This window comes from Armigeres subalbatus, unplaced genomic scaffold, assembly GCF_024139115.2.
Source record: "Armigeres subalbatus isolate Guangzhou_Male unplaced genomic scaffold, GZ_Asu_2 Contig120, whole genome shotgun sequence".
Lineage (NCBI taxonomy): Eukaryota > Metazoa > Arthropoda > Insecta > Diptera > Culicidae > Armigeres > Armigeres subalbatus.
Window position 1 is genome coordinate 187,736 of NW_026941957.1, and position 14,026 is coordinate 201,761.

General features: G+C 40.6%; 1 pseudogene; it reads left to right on the forward strand.

The window, feature by feature from the left end:
* Positions 1-7,685: 7,685 nt before the first annotated feature.
* The window catches only part of LOC134202390 (eukaryotic translation initiation factor 6-like), a 13,298-nt pseudogene continuing 6,957 nt past the window's right edge, over positions 7,686-14,026 (forward strand).

Sequence of the window (14,026 nt, forward strand, 5' to 3'; positions counted from 1 at the left end):
GTAGATGCGATTGACCGTGAACCAAACCGCGGGCTGTTATGGCAGCCTATAACCATGGAGCACCTAAACGACTTCGAATTGGCGGATGACGTTGCACTACTCGCGCAACGGCGCTCTGATATGCAGAGTAAGCTCAACGACCTTGCCGATCGCTCCTCCTCGGCAGGTTTAGTCATCAACGTCAACAAAACCAAATCGTTGGATGTAAACACGGTGACTCCTTCCAGTTTCACAGCAGCCGGGCAACCAGTGGAGAATGTTGAAAGCTTCCAATATCTTGGTAGCCAAATGGCGTCAGACGGCGGTACCAAGATCGACATAGGCGCACGGATCAAGAAAGCAAGGGCTGCCTTTGCGAGTTTAAGAAATATCTGGAAAAACAGGCAGATAAGTGAACGCACCAAAATACGAATTTTCAACTCTAACGTGAAATCTGTGCTGTTATACGCTAGCGAAACATGGTGTGTATCAGTGGAGAACACTCAACGGCTGCAGGTGTTCATTAACAGATGCCTGCGGTATATAATTCGGGCCTGGTGGCCTCACAACTGGATCTCAAATAACGAGCTCCATCGTCGTTGTCACCAGAGGCCGATAACAACAGAAATTCGGGATCGGAAGTGGGGCTGGGTCGGCCACACTCTACGTAGGGGCGGAAACGAAATCTGTAAGCAAGCATTAGACTGGAACCCAGCGGGACATCGCAGCAGAGGCAGACCCAGAGGCTCATGGCGGCGAAGCCTCAATAAAGAAATAAAAGAAGTCGACCGAAATCTAACCTGGCAACAGGTTAAAGCGATAGCCGGGCATCGCTCAGGATGGAGATCTTTCAAGTCGGCCCTTTGCACCACCGGAGGTGTACAGGATCCATAAGTAAAAAAGTAAGTAAGACGTCAACGCTCATCATCCACTGTGGGATTCCACATCGTCTAATGTCCGAGGAAGAATTGTCGAAGCAGCAATCAATGAATGCAGTTTATCGATAATAAATAACGGAGATCCAACTCATGTCCATCATACGAACGGGAGCATGTCCTGTATCGACATAGCTTGCTGTTCGAGCTCCCTGTCAGGATCCGTGTATTTTGAAGTTCTTGGTTACACATATGGAAGTGATCACTTCCCCTTACTCTTCACGTTCCCAGAGATGCAACAACTCCACCAACACAAACAAAAGTGGAAAATCAACGAAGCTGACTGGCAGCTTTACCAGGAAACAATACAGTTAAAAACTACTGAGAACGCTGAAGACCAAATCATAGAAATCACTAAGGAACAGTGAAGGTGGTGGAACAGTGAAGTAGCTGAAGCCATAAAAAACCGAAGAAAAGCGCTACGAAAACTTAAGTCACATGGAGCAAACGCCAGCAATAAGGATGAGCTCGCCCAAAATTTTCGAAATGCTTGCTCGATATCCAGCAAAGTTGTATCTAGTGCCCAGCAGAAGTCTTGGAATGGCTTTGTAAATACTCCAACTTTCGGCGTGTTCAAGGAAAGCGAATCAATTCCAGAATCTTTTCAATGAAAAAGAATGACGAAACAATTACGGGAGATGTCGACATCGCGGAAGCCTTGGCTCAGGCTTTCCACAAAGTATCCAGCATTGACAGCTACCCAAGGGAGTTCCAAAGCTATAAAGAAAGATCAGAACAGCACCCACTAGACTATACCGAGGAAAATAATAACGATTATAACAAGCCTTTTTCTGCATACGAATTGGAGCAAGCCTTGGAGGGAGTCTCCGGATCAGCACCTGGAGAAGACCAGATACACTATAAAATGATTTCCATGCTTCCAACGGACTGTAAAACTACTCTTTTGCAAGCTTATAATCAGTTGTGGTTAGTTTCCAAATATCCCGATAGCTGGCGCAAGTCAATAGTAATGCCGATTTATAAAGGGAAAGGTGATCGATCTAATCCGGACAACTATCGCCCAATCTTTCTCAACAGTTGCCTCGGAAAAGTGATGGAAAGATTGATCAATAACCGTCTCGTTCACGTTCTCGAGTCAAGAAAACTTCTAAGCAGTCATCAATATGCTTTTCGAAAAGGGAAGACGACCGTAGATCATTTAGCAGAAATGGAAAAAATCATAAGGGAAGCTTTTGCAAAAAAGGAGTATGCGTAACAAAGTAACAAAAGCATATGACACCACATGGCGAAGGATTATCCTGAATAGATTGTGCGAATGGAAATTAGGTGGAAAATTACTTCTTTTTTTGGAGGACATGCTAAAAAGTAGGAGTTCGAAAGTTTCGGGCAACGGGAGACTGTCTTCAGAAAATTAAATGCAAATTGGGCTTTGTCAAAGATCGGTGCTTAGTGTTACTTTGTTTCTCATAGCGATAGACACTATCACGTTGAACCTTATTCGATTATTGTTATATGCAGATGACGTAGTATTACTTGCAACTGGAAACAAATCAGTGGAAATCCTAGAGCTACTCCAAGATGCCCTTAATAAAATTCAAGGGTTGCAAGTAAAAACAGGTTTCAAAATATCTCCGGAAAAAAGTGCGCTTGTTAATTTCAGAAAAGCTCGATCAAGAAAGTCCAAAACGAACGTCACTTTGTAGCTAAATAACCTCGTTATTCCCCCAGAAGAAATTCCACAAATGTCTAGGTGTTGTCTTCGATGAGACAATGAAGTTCGAAGAACACGTCGAACAAATAAAAGCTGCCTGTCAACAACGACTCCATATTCTACGTGCAGTAGCCGGAAGATCGTGGGGTGCTGATCGCCCTACTCTCATTAAACTTTATCGTGCAACGATATTAGAGAAGCTATTATATGCTGCACCAATAATCTCTGCATCTAGCTGCACCATCTTGAAAAGATTAGAAACTGTGCACAACTGTGGTTTAAGAATAATCTGCGGAGCTTTCAGGACCAGCCCTGTTTCCAGTTTACAAGTTGAGACGGGACTACCCAGCCTAGAACTACTTATGGAACAGCGTACAGCTTTACATGCAGCTAAGAAAGCAGGTGAGAGTATATTTGACTTTGAAACTTCAAACACAGACGTACTATCTAGCGACGCAAGCACCAGCGGATTAAGCTCCGGCGAACTATGGGGTAATCAAACTGTCGAGACTCAGGAACCAGCCGATGTCAGAGGAAATCGAATAATGGACGAGCAACAAGTTGATTTGCCTCCCGTAGATCTTTTCAATATCTCAAGCATTCCCCCATGGGACATGGTCAAGATTCCCCTAGAAAAAAGCATGCTGCATGCTTCTCGAGAAGGAGTACCTCAAGCGGCTCTCAGAAGTCTTTTCACCAGCATTCGCTATAGAGAAGAACTATAGAGAAGTCTATAGAGAAGAACTATAGAGGTGGAATTCCTAGAGAAATTCTTTGAAATTTTCACAAGAAACTATTCGAAACAATTCACGGAAAATTTTATGGAATTTACTCAAGAAATTCGAAGATTTTTCGTGAAATTCTCAGGAATGTTTACTGGCAATTCTGCGGAATTTCCACGGAATATTCTTATTCTTAAAAAATATGGGAAATAGCACGAAATTATTTGAATTATTGAATGGAATTCTGCAGAACTTATACAGAAGTTCGTGAAGATTTTCTTGGAGTAAATAATGGTGGAATTTTCGGATCAATTCCCGGCAAAATTTATGGTAGAATTCCTGAAGACACTGCCGAAGAAGTTGCTGGAGGCATTCCTAAAGAATCCCTGATAGAATTTCGGATAGAATGCCAGGAGCAATTGTCGAAGGAATTCTGCCTATTTTATAATAAATATTATTTCAGAGAGGATTTGTTTAGAAATTCAGATTTATGGTTCTAGTTTTCTTAAACTTATGGTAGAATGCAGGCTTTTTATAATAATTGTTATAGCCGATTTTATATTCTTTCTGAATACTAAGTAATTATTTTTCTAACTTTATTAAAAAATATCTGATGAGCAATAAATCACGCATTTTTAAATCCATTATTGTTTTAATCATTATTGTTTCGATTTGGTTTGGATTTTGTTTCATGTGTTAATATTCATGTGTTTTTATAATTAAACTACTATAAAACTACGATTTAGAAGACCAAAAAAGTTGCCCCCCCCCCCTTCTCGAAATCCTGGCTACGCCCATGTCAAAGTCACAGGACAGCAGTGAATTGAGTAGAGTGCTTGTTTTTGTCATCAATCCACGGACGTTTTGGTGGTAGATGGTGAGCGGATAACAAGTGGTAGCGGAATGAGGAAGAATAGATATGACAGTAGGAGAGATTTCACGAACGGAGTTAGCTTCTAAATGCTGATAACAGAGCAAGTATCCATATTCTGGGCTGGTTTCCAAAATGTTTGAGTGCGGGTATTATCGTCAATGAACCCGTGGAATTCTATCCCTTGGTGCCATGACAGAGGATCCATAGCTTTCGATTCCGATGCTGGACTGACTCCTACCTTGAAAGAGACGCATCTTATTGTAACATTCTGGATTGCTAATCATGAAGGCCCCTCTAAACACGGCTCTTGCATCCCGAAATACCGCCTTGCGTTCCTATTTCTCCCTCGGGTTCAGTCCCCTCTCGCTGTCCCTGCCTCCGTGTTCTGGGACAAGCAGTACGTAACCCCCTGAGTAGGGTTTGAATCCAAAGGAGAATGAGGAGAATGAATCTGTATATACTCTCGATAGGTACACGCTTAAAATCAATAACACAGAGATGTGTTTGCATCACACAAAACGGACCTAATGTGGAACATCCCCTAGATAAGCGACAGTTACACAGGCACAAAAATGCCTCGTACGGTCGTGATAACGGTCCTTTTCAACATGTAAACGTTTGTACAGATTCCTTGTTTCATGAGGAACCAAATACTGTTGAAAATATTGAAATCCAAGCTTCAATAAAACCACACGAGCTATTTTTGTGCCTGTGTAACTATCGCTCATCTAGGTGATGTACTGGTTTAGGTCCGTTTTGTGTGAAGCAAACACATCTCTGTGTTATTGATTTTAAGCGTGTAGCATACCGTGAGAGAAGTTTTTTCGGTAGCTGTTACGATAATGAACTGATTCGGGGGGCTACAATCCATGATAAATTTCTTTTAATAAGCCCCAATTGCGGGGGGCAATGATGATGCATTTCAACTTGTTCTACACCACTGAGCGAAAAAAATGTCCCCAACTGTAAACGAGCGAGAACGGTGGGAGCCGCCTATCCGATTCAGTTTTTTTCCAACTGGTATACAAGTGCGATAGTTTTGTTTTCATGGCTTGTTATGATACGAAGAGTTTTTTGGCCTTTTTTATCGTCGAGAGCGATTTCTGCAAACCCTGCCCCTGAGCATACCGTTCCACCAGTCAGATGGACGCCCATTGCTTCTCGGCTCCAGGGCCATAAGCCGTTACCATCTTTTTTTTTGGCAACGTTCTTGATTCTGCTATCTAGTCAAAGTGCATGTCTGTCATCTGTCTGGACCTTTACAAGCCCATGTCCGATGTCCAAGACCCAAACACTTGAAGCATCTCTCCGCTTATTTGTTCACTCGCGTGGCGGCACTCAATTCAATCGGCATTTCGATCATCCAACCTTCAATTGGCGTACCTACCTTAAAGACATTTCTCACGGAATTCAAACTCAAAAGTACTCGCGTTTTCAAGGGCAAACCACTCAATACGGAAGCAACGCATAACTGTCATTTTTTTTATTTCGCGCATGCTGCGACATAGTCTTTATTGTTAAGGTTCAACTCCCGCTATTCAAAGATTTCGTAATAGGCACCTACATAAACGAGCTATTAACTACAGGGTTCAACATTATTTTTATACTCTGCAGATTAGGACAAAGACATTATCCCTAGTCTCATTATCTGTTGCTTGTGTTTTGCATTTTTCTCCTTGAATAATTAAATAATATTTTAATTTACCATTATTTCTTAATAGATAAGCAACTTCAGCTAGAAGTTACGTATTGCTGAGATAAAGATCCAATAATATCTGAATTTAGCCCATCCATCTTCGATCTATGAAGCGTCGACACTACCTGATATTCCAACACTCCTCCTTAGTGTGACGCCTCGCAACTCTCCTGGTCTTTCTAACACCGAGCCTCCGTCCAGAGCTGCCTCGCCGAACAATTCCTCTCCTGGCCCAATCCGCCCTCCTAAATGGCCTCTATCCGACGTTTGCCAGCACCCTCTGTTGACCAGCTCCTGAATGTTCCGACGCTCTCCTGAGTTCTGCTGACCAGCCAGCATCCTACCGAACGTTCCAATCCTCCTGATGAATTCCGTCCGGCGCCCAAGACTTGGCTGATCCATGATCCCACTGCGCCACACGACTTATGCGGCGATCCATGACCCACTCGATAACGTCGACGGCATAACATCCCATAAGATGGAGAAGAATCGTTCCGGGCCCAAACCTGTGGCCGGAGAAGGGAAACCCCCTCACAAGAATAACAACAGAGTTCCTTCTACACCACGGCAGGCAACCTGATACTTCTGCCAGCAGCTGCAGTTCTCTTTATTCAACAGGTATATATAATACATCCATAAAAATTCCTTAATCTACCCAAGAGCAACTAACCAACTGGCGCCCGCTCTCTATCCATCTTCGATCTACAGCGAAGCGTCGCACACTACCTGATATTCCAAATTTTGGATCTGTTTCTGCAAACTAGAGCTGCCAGGTCCTCGTCGTCTCGTCAACAATTTGAATCTAAAAGCAAGAATGCAAATTAAACATAGAAAGAGATCATTATAATGAATGTGATAATACTTTCAAAGCATGATGCATGCTTAAGTGTACTCTTGACATTATATCAAATTTTCCTCTGGCACGTAACAAGCGGATGTGGCACTATGCGAGGCACTGTAGCAGTTCAAGTTGATGCTCGCGTATTCGGAAAATACTACCGCTCCGCCTCACATTCCATATTTCTAAGCTTTGTTTTCTTTGAATAAATGCTCGCATTCCTCATTTTAATTCCAATCCGTCTTCTGCTCTGTTTTTCAGTGTTTGGAAGGAACGAAAACATCAGAAGGTCGATTTCCTGACGGTGACGTTATTTATTTCTAAAATTGCACAGAATATTTAAAGTTTATTTTGCGTAATCGCTTGATTTAAACTTACCTATGTTAATGCACTTAATTTTAGACCAAAATTAACAATTTTAAATTTATATTTAACAATATTTTGATATACAAAATATATCTGTTTGAAGCTGACCGTGGTTAAATATGGCGGCAAGTAAATTTTCATCCAAAACCAAGTTAAGTTTCAACACTTCATTTTGGATACTTTCATATAAACAATATAACTCAGAGGCAGGAACTAAAAACCGGGACGTGAGTGTCCCGAAGAACCGATTAAAAATTCATGCAACCCAGAAGAGCTGACGAGACCAGCACACGCCAGAGGCGCTAGTATTTTACCACATTTCGGTAATTTTATTTGAAAGTGTTTTGGTAAGTGTATAGACTTATTTGCTGTGAGTTTTGACAGAATCAACCACAACCCGAAATGGGTTTTATTTACGTTTTCTCTGTTTTCAGTCCATTAAAATATTCCGATAAAGACTCTTATATTAATTTCTTTTGCCTTCAAATTGTGTGCAGTTGTTTAGTGGATTTTAAAGCAAAAATGTGCAGACGGTTGCTGCGTATTTCAGCACAAGAAAGCGTGTTGCGGCGGAGAGTTCAGTGCAGAATTACTCGAACAAGAATGCCACGTGATGAATCGGGTTCCGCTGAACCCGGATATGGAGATGACCCGAGTTTCCGGTCTATCAAATGGATCGTCAAAGTTGATGTAAAGACCAACCAAAGTAAGTTTAATTTTTGAAGATGGGAAACAAGCAGGCGTGCGAAACCCGATCATGCAAGTCCACACCAGCAAAGAAGAAGGCAAGCATCGTCGTCAGCATTCAGCAAACTAATTTTAGACGAAACCGAAAGCAAGCTGGAGCAGGAGCGCACCACTAGCTACAAGACGTCCCTTGCTGCAGAATTGGTTCCACAAGTTGGACCACCTTGAGAAGGTTCGAAGAGGACAATTTTAGGCCACCGGTAACCCCGAGTCCGATCACCACTGGCCGTAATTTGAGAGTGTTGAAACGATTCAAAGTGGATGTTCCAGTGAGCCCTGAAAGTTTCGCCTCACCAACCAAAAACTTCATCGCACCGTTGCTGCTTGACTACCGTAATATGTAATAAATTACCGTAATATACAAATACATATTTTAAGATCACTTAAAACGAACTTTTGTTGGGAGGCCCGAAGATCCATATTGTTACACATCAATCGACTCAGCCTGACAAATTAATCATTGGTTTATTGCCCAATTGTTGCTGTTGCTTGATTGATTGATTGGGGTAGGCGTTGAAGGTTGAATGATTGGTTGACTGGTTGCTTGATTTGTTAGGCGGTTAGTTGGTTAATGAATTGCTTAAGATTTGGTTATTTGATTAGTTGTTGGTGCTTTGCTGATGGGTTGTTTATTTGGTTGAGTTGTACAGTTGATTGGTGGTCGGTGGTTAATGATAGTTGTTTGTTGATTGGTTAATTAGTTGGTTGGTTGCTAGATTGGTGATTAGTTGCTTGATTGCTTGGGATTATTTGGTTGCTACTTGATTTGCTAGTTGGTAAGGGTTGATTGGTTGGTTGCTTGACAGGTTGATTGATTGGTTAGTCGGCTTAGGATTGGTTGTTTTGTTCGTTGCTTGGAAATAATGATTGATAGCTTGTTGATTGATTAATGCTTATTGTGTTAGTTGATTGTTGGTTATTTAGTTCATTGGTTGTTTGATTGGTTATTGGTTGGTTGCTTGATTGGTTGGTTACATTGGTTGATTAGTTGGTTGCTTGTTTGCTTGGTTGATTGGTAGCTTGCTTGAATGATTGGTCGTTTGACGGTTGTTGATTATTTGGTTGATTGCCGATTTGTCAGTTGGTAGTATGGTTGATTGGTTGGTTGCTTGTGTTGGTTAGTTACTTTTACTCATTGTTGGTTGGTTGCTTGATTGGTTAGTCGGCTAGTTGGTTGATTGTTTTTTATTGTTGCTTAATAAGTTTATTGGAAGCTTGCTTTGAATAATTGGTTGCTTTGATTAGTTAGTTGATTAATTGGTTGGTTGGTTGCTTGACTGGTTGAGTGATTGGTTGGTTGGCTGATTATTTGATAAACTGTTTTGTTGATTGCGTGATTAGTTGATTAGTTGAATAATTGTTGGTTGATTGATGATTGCTTAATTGGTTAGTTGATTGATTGGTTAATTATTTGTGACTGTTTGATTGGTTGCTTCTTGATTTGTTAGTTGGAGAATGGTTGATTGGTTGATTGCATCGCCAATCGAACCAACCATTATGGTTGTTTGGCTAATTGTTTGCTTGACTGGTTGATTGATTGTGCTTGATTGGTTGGTCGGCTAGTTGGTTCATGTTGTTTGTTGGTTGCTTGATTGGTTGATTAGTTGGTTGTTGATTATTTGTTCGCTTTGATTGGTTGGCCGCCTGGTTAGTTGATATTGTTTTGATGGTTGCTTCAATGGTTGCTTGATTGCTTGGTTGATTGGAACTTGCTTGAATGGTGATTGCTGGATTAGTTGTTGGTAGTCAATTGGTTGATTATTGGTTGCTTACTGGTTGATTGAATGGTTGGTCGGCTGATTAGTTGATTAGTTGTTTGTTGGTTGCTTGAATGGTTGGTTGATTAGTTGATGATTGGTTGGTTGCTGCTTGATTTGTTGTGGAGAACTGTTGATTGATTGGTTGGTGCTTGATTGGTTGATTAGCTGGTTGGTTGCCTGATTATTAGTTGGTTGCTTGTTTGGTTGACTAGTTGGTTGGTTGATAGGTAGCTTGCTTGGTTTAGTTGATTGTGGTTGGTTGCTTTATGGTTGGTCGACTGGTTAGTTGAGCAGTTGTTTTGTTGGTTGCTTTATTGGTTGATTAGTTTTTTGTTTGCATGATTATTGGTTGGTTGCTTGATTTGTTAGTTGATAGAATGGTTAGTTGGTTGGTTATTTGGTTGGTTGCGCTTGATTTGTTAGTTGGCAGAACAGGATTGATTGGTTGGATTAGTTGGTTGGTTGATAGGTAGCTTGCTTGAGTTGGTCAGTTGATTGGTTGGTTATTTAGTTGATTGGTTGGTTGGTTGTTGATTGGTTGGTTAGAGATTGTGGTTATTTAGTTGATTGGTTGGTTGGTTGTTGATTGGTTAGTTATTTAGTTGATTGCTGTTTGACTGGTTTATTTATGGGTTTCTTGATTGGTTGATTGGCTGGATAGTTGTTGTGTTGCTTTGTTGGTTGCTTGATTGACTGATTGGTAGCTTGGTTGTTAGTTGGCAGAACCGTTGATTGATTGGTTGATTAGTTGGTTGGTTGAAGGTAGTTTGCTTGATTGGTTGGTTATTTAGTTGATTGGTTGGTTGGTTGCTTGATTGGTGGTTATTTAGTTGATTGGTTGCTTGACCGGTTTATTGATGGGTTTCTTGATTGGTTGATCGGCTGGATAGTTGTTATGTTGCTTTGTTGGTTGCTTGATTGACTGATTGGTAGTTGGTTGATAAGTTACTTGGTTGCTTGATTATTGATTGGTAGGTTGACTGATTGATTAATTGTGCTTGATTAGTTAGGCTGAATGGTTAGTTGAGCAGTTGTTTTGTTGGTTTCTTTATTGTGATTAGTTTTTTGTTTGCATGATTATTGGTTGGTTCCTCGATTTGTTAGTTGATAGAATGGTTAATTGGTTGGTTATTTGGTTGATTTTGTGGTTGGTTGCTGCTTGATTTGTTAGTTGGTAGAACTGTTGAAAACTGTTGCGCTCATCTATGGTGGAGTGCAGATGGCGGACCGTACGTGGAGAGGCGAATGAACACGAGTTGCAGCTGTTGGGAGAACCATCCATCGAGGAGGCGAATGAACCACGAGTTGCATCATGTTGGGAGAACCATCCATCGTTCACACAGCGAAAATCGGAAGACTGGGTGGGCTGGGCACGTAGCCAGAATGTCTGACAGTAATCCATGTCGACGATTCGTATACTTTTCCTGTATATTACCCAGTGGAAAAATAATGAAATAATTAAATTCATTTTAGCTCAACCCTTATTGCAAGATAAGAAAACGCACTCTTACCCACCGGTGGGGTAAGAGTACGCACTTTCAAGTCATATGTTTTATGTATATATTAACACAAATAAGATCTAATAAAAATGTGAAAAAACATAGAAATGAACTTTCATACGAAAAAACATTGTTTTTTAAATACCAAAACTAAGGAGGCAAAATATACCAGGTTTGCGTATCGTAAAGGAATTTTTCTAAAGAAAGTCCACTAATTACGTAACGCAAAATTTAACCAGCTCATCTCCCTCCCCTTCCCTATCTTATAATTTTGGATCGTCATACATCTCGTGTATGTCTTCAAATGACTGTGCAAATCAAATTACACCCAAATTTGTTAAAATTTAGGAGGATTTATTAAATGGCAAATGCAATCGTTTAACCATCGGGGCAAAAAGTCGAAATTTGAATCACTTAGTCCGCATAAAAATGATTTGTTCAAGCAAAGGCGGAACGACATCGCAATAAACGACACGGGATAACTATGCTCCATAAGACAGTGCGCCGAGTCGGGACCTCCTAATAAACTGTTCAATACAACGCAGAGTTTTTACCTTCTCTTGCATTATGCTATGCTGAAAATAAGCTCCTAATCATTTGATGGCAAAAAAATAAAACAAAATAAAACAATCAAACAACATTAAAATATCTCCAAAATTTACTATTTTGGTCGAGCATTGGTCAGCCGTCTGACACGCGTTGAAAAATGTTACATGCGTGCCCCACATAACGTGTGCTAATCACTAATGATGATAAATACTATATAAAGGATTTAAATGGAATTGGTATTGTTCCCGCATATCATTTTAGCACGCCATGGAAACTTGGCGACCACTGCACTTTTCTTTTCTTTCCACACAATTACCATCATTTGTGATATTTCAACGAAACCTTATTGGGATCTCTGAAACACAATCAAAATTTAGATTGCCAGAAAAATTAAAGAAGCATTCCCCAATAATGAAATAAACACTTTCTAGTTCACATCACATAATGAAATAAACACTTTACTTAAATTCAATCAATAGAAAAAATTAAATTCATAATGGGTTAAAATAAATAATTACCATTTATTCTTAAGACAAAAGGTTTAACAGACAGTTTAACTCCAGCCTAGGGCTAACAGTCTCTCAAATGAAGACAAAAAACTATGAACAAACTGTTCCTGCAGCCTTATCCCGGCTAATTCACCCTTCAGAACCGTTGCTACCACGGCACTAAATTCCACTTTTGACTCGGAAGCCGAGTCCATCGAAAGCGAACGCCCAGCTCGAGCAGGCGCCGTCCTGACTCTATCGATCAGAACCGTTCTAATCGGACGTTCATCAACCGGTTGAGCGTTTCTGCTGGCAGCATCATCCGCGGAAGTCCGTAATCCGACCTGTGCATCCGCTGGTCCAATTTCTGATGGATGAAAACGGTCGGCCGCAGCTCTCCACGTTGCAGACGTATTTCCGGACTCCTTCGTGACTTGATTTGACATGTGCCCAGGGCTCGATGGGGCTGTAGTCGTAAAGTTTGGGACTCATACGGGCATTGATCTGTTCTCGTTGGCTTCGCCTTTGTCACCTGGATGTGTGCTTTAGGTTTCTTTTCAGAAAAGCGCACTGATACATGGTCATCTGCTGCAGCTTCCGGTGAGCGCCAAACCGTCTAACGCGACGTACACGAAACACACTCGGGAACAGACGTTGCTTAATTAGAGGCAAAATCGCTCGCCGCATTCGTTGCAAGTCCATCTCACTTTATAATTTTAACAGAACTTTTATGATCAGAGACAGAAAACAAAAAACAAAACATCGATGCTGTAGTTATGCGTGCACGGAAAAATAATCATGCGGAAAATGATGACTGACAGCATCTGGTTAGTGTCTTTTCAGTTGTATACCTAGGACTCCTACACCGATTGAAACTTGAACGCAACACGGGAAAATCCGAGTGTCTGGTCCGTTATTAGTTCCTTGTAGGTGAGTTTTGAGGAAAACCTCTAAATAAAGTAAAAATAATCCATCTACCAAAACAAAATATATCCAAAATGGGAGTGTTGAAGTACTCAAATTTGAGCAGTTTCACACTTGATTTTGGATAGTTTTGAATCTCAGTGTATAGTTTAAAATATTTCTGAGTGCATGTATGGGGTTGTTCAAAATTACGTCCATTTTGAGGGGGAGGGGTCTAGAATTTTGACAGGATAGGGGAGAGGGGGATCTGCTTGTGTTACGTCCAACAAGAAAAGTATCAAATCACATTTTAAAAACAATTTGATAAGCCAAGAAAATTTTAATTTGCTATTAAGGAGTTAATTCTTTAAGTTTCTTGTAAAAATAGTGTACGAAGAAGATGAACCTTTATTATAAATTACAGTAGTACGTACAGGGGAGGGAGGATCAATGATTTGTGACAGCTTGTGACAACAGGGGAGGGGGGTTGAAAATGCTGAAAACGATGGACGTAATTTTGAACGATCCCTATACCGATTTCAATATACGATTTTTATCAAAATATAATCTCCACCCTGGTGTGCAAGTGCGGTTTGTTGTTTTCACTTTGCCATCAATTCGACCGCTTTGACGCTGTAGCTTTACTCTGTTTTACTAATTTCAACATTTTGGGATTTTGTAATACAATTTACAATTTGTGCATCACATTTACCAACATTTCAGTGTGGCTTTCAGTGCAATTCGAAAACAATGACGATATCGGCGTTTTCAGTATGACAAATTCTACTGTTTGGTTGCAATGGATCGGAAGCATTCTATAGGTGAGTAATGGAATCAATGTTTACAGAAAATTATGAAATCTCGCTTTATCTTCGGTACAAGTTTTATATTTTAACTAAGGTCAGTTGTACTACAAAACAAAAATTGATAATTTTTGTAGAGCCGAAATCCTATACATTTTATTTTTGAGGTTAGAATCATCCATGTGCCCGTTTGTT